Source organism: Nerophis ophidion, unplaced genomic scaffold (genome assembly GCF_033978795.1).
Source record: "Nerophis ophidion isolate RoL-2023_Sa unplaced genomic scaffold, RoL_Noph_v1.0 HiC_scaffold_416, whole genome shotgun sequence".
NCBI lineage: Eukaryota > Metazoa > Chordata > Actinopteri > Syngnathiformes > Syngnathidae > Nerophis > Nerophis ophidion.
The window spans coordinates 28,013-32,185 of NW_026907332.1; the positions used below are offsets into that span (position 1 = coordinate 28,013).

The 4,173-nt window shown below is 38.4% G+C and overlaps 1 long non-coding RNA gene across 1 annotated transcript; it reads left to right on the forward strand.

The window, feature by feature from the left end:
- Window positions 1-611: 611 nt before the first annotated feature.
- Window positions 612-3,661, forward strand: LOC133548121 (uncharacterized). The gene is made up of 6 exons (XR_009805763.1): window positions 612-651; window positions 730-773; window positions 1,323-1,355; window positions 1,419-1,564; window positions 1,633-1,687; window positions 2,998-3,661. It is a non-coding gene; the product is annotated as an uncharacterized LOC133548121 (long non-coding RNA).
- Window positions 3,662-4,173: the final 512 nt, after the last annotated feature.

Here is a 4,173-nt window from a genome sequence, read left to right on the forward strand (position 1 = left end):
GTCACTGAAATATTAAGAGAAATGACACTGTTTGGTATGTTACAACATATAATGTTGTAATTCAATTTGCATTTGTCTACTTAATGCATCTTTATTTGATATGACTATAAATAAAATACGGAATAAATGTCCAACTTGCTAAAACACCAAAATTGTGTGGGCGTTGAATAATTTTGATCACAACTGTAAGTGTTTCTATCCTTGTCATGTACTTTCTCCTAAAGGTAGTATACTATACAAGTATTTCAGTACATCAATACATACACTTTCTTCTAAAGATAATATATTATACAAGTGATTCTGTCCTTGTACTGTAGTACACTTTATTCTAAATATAATAGTAAACTAAGTATTTCTGTCCCTGTACATCAATACATAGTTTTTTTTGTAAAGATAGTATATAAGTGTTTCTGTCCATCAATACTCACTATTTCCCATAAAGTTCAAAATTATATAAGTGTTTCTATCCTTGTACTGTAGTACATCAATGCTTACACTTTCTTCTAAAGGTAGTGTTTTATAGAAGGTAGTGGAATTAGTTATCATGTACAATATGTATATACGGGATATTTTTAACTCCATGTTATACATGTATGTTTGTCTCCTCATTCAAAGGGCTTCCAAAGAAGAGGTGGACCCAAAGGAGACATTGTGAGTATCACTTTTGTTTGTGAATGATTGGAGCCTTCAATATGAAACACTAACAACTATTCTGTTTTCTGCTTGAAGGTAGACTCCGACGTGGAGGGGCTAGCTGGTGAGAAAGGGGAAAAGTAAGACCAGTCATTTTGAACTTTCTGAAGTTGACCTGTTGATATTTAAATATTGAAAGCAAAGACAAATAATATACTATTTGACTGAGACCCATTTTGGGTCCCTAAGACTTTTAACAATCAAGGAAAGACCTTAAGGTTTTAAAAACCAAAATGGCCCCTACATTCGTTAACTTTTAAGTGTGCGGCCCTTTGTGGTAAAGTTTTGGACATCCCTTGTTTCGTTTTAATGAATAGCTGAGCAGAAAGGAATCTTGTATAGATTATACATTAATAGTACTTTAAAACATTTTTTTTATTAAAGTGAGTCATTGTGTTTCAGTATTTTTGCCCTGCCACTTGTAGGAACCCTCATTCTGCATGTTTTTGTACAAACTATTGTTGGACAATCTTTCAACGCTGCATTCAAACATTTTCATAGTTGAACCTTAGATGTAGAAACACAAATGTTTCTGGGTGCTGTGCTTACTAAACGGAGGAAAACAAATCTAAAGGACAAGAACTTGCAATTTTTAGAATCAGTATCTCATGATTGTTTGGGTGTGACAGGGTATGTCTGGAGAATCTGGCACTAAAGGACAGGTGAGTTGTGTATGATCATGTGTTAAGTAAATATACACTTCATGCACTTGTATGTGTTTGCAGCACAGAGTGAGGAGACCTTGGACATAATGGTCCAACATGGAGACTCTGGGAAGCCAGGTGATGTAGGACCCCCTGGACTGCCTGGTCCTCAGGGGTTGAACGGCATGAGCGGTGTGCATGGCAGGCCGGGTATTGAGGGTCCACCGGTGAGTCCACTCACTGTTTGGGAAATGTAATGGTTGTCACTTTTACACAATGTTGTTCTTCTCTTCAGGGACAAGATATATCTGACCAGCATATTATTGATGTGGTATAAAGAATGTTGCAAGGTGAGCTTTACCACTCTAATTTCCCTCCCAAAAAATAATCAATTGCTTGTTATTGTAAACAAAAACTCTATTACATATGTAAAGTTTCAGTTCAATATGTCAAAATTGAAAATGACAGTTAGCCAAAATCAAATCAAAACCGAAAATGTTGGAAGATGTGTGGAGATGTGGTGGAGAGGTTAGGGTTAGTGTTTTATAGGAAGGAATAAGTTATTGTGTATAACAGGGGTCACCAACGCGGACACCCTAACCCTAACCCTAACACGTAAGGACCAGATGAGTAGCCCGCTGGCCTGTTCTAAAAATAGCTCAAATAGCAGCACTTACCAGTGAGCTGCCTCTATTTTTTAAATTATATTTATGTACTATCAGGGTTAGGGTTAACCCCAACTCTCGCTTTGCTCGACATTTTTAATTCTAAGAGACAAAACTAAAATTTAATTAGAAAATCCAAGAAAATATTTTAAAGACCCTGTCTTTTTACTTTGCTTCTTATAACTTTCAGAAAGACAATTTAAGAGAAAAAATACATTCTTGAAAATGATTTTAGGATTTTTAAACACATATACCTTTTTACCTTTTAAATTCATTCCTCTTCTTTCCTGAAAATTTAAAATGTTAAGCCCACCAGGCTGCACCAAACTTTTGGTGCTTTGTTCACACAGAAAAGTACAGTGGTGTATGTGCAGCAACTATGAAGGTTGCAAGCCTGTTTGGTTCCACTTATCTTTGTGAATCAGCCTTTTCTGACATGAACTTCATCAAGAAGAAACACAGAACAAGCCTCACTGATGCACATCTGCAAGACTCACTCAGAGTTGCAGTTTCTAGTTACACAGCAGAGTACAACACACTAGTTAACAGAATGTCATGCCAGGCTTTCCACTAACTGACAAAGAAACATATATCAGATTTGGTGTCCAGTTCAAAGTGTGACATGATGAGAGTTGACTTTTGTATTTTACGTGAGTTATTATTTGTACAAACATGGTGCAAAGTAATTCATGATTTGTTAAAAAATGTTAGTGGCTAGCTAACCTTAACCCTAAATCATTAAGATCAGTTTTTCCACATAATATTTATTATTAATAATAACATAGAGCTAAAGGTAAATGTAGCAAATTGGCTACTATTTTTGGCAATTTATTTAAGTGTGTAACAAACTGGTAGGCTTTCGCATAAATTAGTACTCAAGAAGTAACCCTTGGTTTCAAAAAGGTTGGTGCCCCCTGGTGTATAAGATGTATGTATGGTATATTTTTAATCTCTACATTATACAGTTCCTAAATGAATCTCTTTTTTTGTGACAGAGAGGCTGGCGGCAGCAGTAGCAGTGAGCACTAAAAGGGCTGTGCCGTTGAACAACCGGCTATTCTGGTCCTCCGTGATTAATGGTTCCACAAGGACCACATGATTTGCCTGGTTCCCGAAGAATTCCTGGAACAATGGGAGCTGACAGACGGATTGGAAACACAGGTCTTAAAGGTAGGGACATGTTTAGTTTCATCTACAGTAATGTGTGTGTATACATATGCTTACATATACATATTTAAACATGAGTATACATTTGTACTAATGTGTACATATGTATGCACTTTTTTTTTAGTCAGTATAAAAACGTACAACGAATTGGGGTTAGGGTTAGAGGGTTAACCCTAACCCCAACCCTAACCGACTGTCTTTCTATGCCTAAAACCTACCCTCTAACCCTAACCATAACCCCAACCCTAAACGACTTTCTTTCTATGCCTAAATGCTACCCATCTCGCTTTCTCTTTAAATATAACCCTAAATCCTTACCCCAACCCTAACCACAATCCTAACCCCAACCCTAACCGACTGTCTTTCTATGCCTAAAACCTACCCTCTAACCCCAACCCTAACCGACTTTCTTTCTATGCCTGAATCCTACCCGTCTCTCTTTCTCTTTAAATCTAACCCTAAATCCTTACCCTTACCCCAACCCTAACCGACTGTCTTTCTATGCCTAAGACCTACCCTCTAACCCCAACCCCAACCCTAACCCTAACCCAAATCCTTACCCATACCCCAACCTTAACCCTAACCGACTGTCTTTCTATGCCTAAGACCTACCCTCTAACCCCAACCCCAACCCTAACCCCAACCCTAACCATAACCCAACCCTAACCCCAACCCTAACCCTAACCTTACCCCTACCCTAACCCTTACCCTAACCCAAATCCTTACCCTTACCCCAACCTTAACCCTAAACGACTGTCTTTCTATGCCTAAAACCTACCCCCAACCCTAACCCAACCCTTACCCTAACCCAAATCCTTACCCTTACCCCAACCCTAACCAACTGTCTTTCCATGCCTAAAACCTAACCCAAATCCTTACCCCAACCCTAACCGACTGTCTCTCTATGCCTAAAGCCTACCCCCTGACCCCAATCCAAACCCCAACCATAACCCCAACCCTAACCGACTGCCTTTCTATGCCTAAAACCTACCCCGACCCCAATC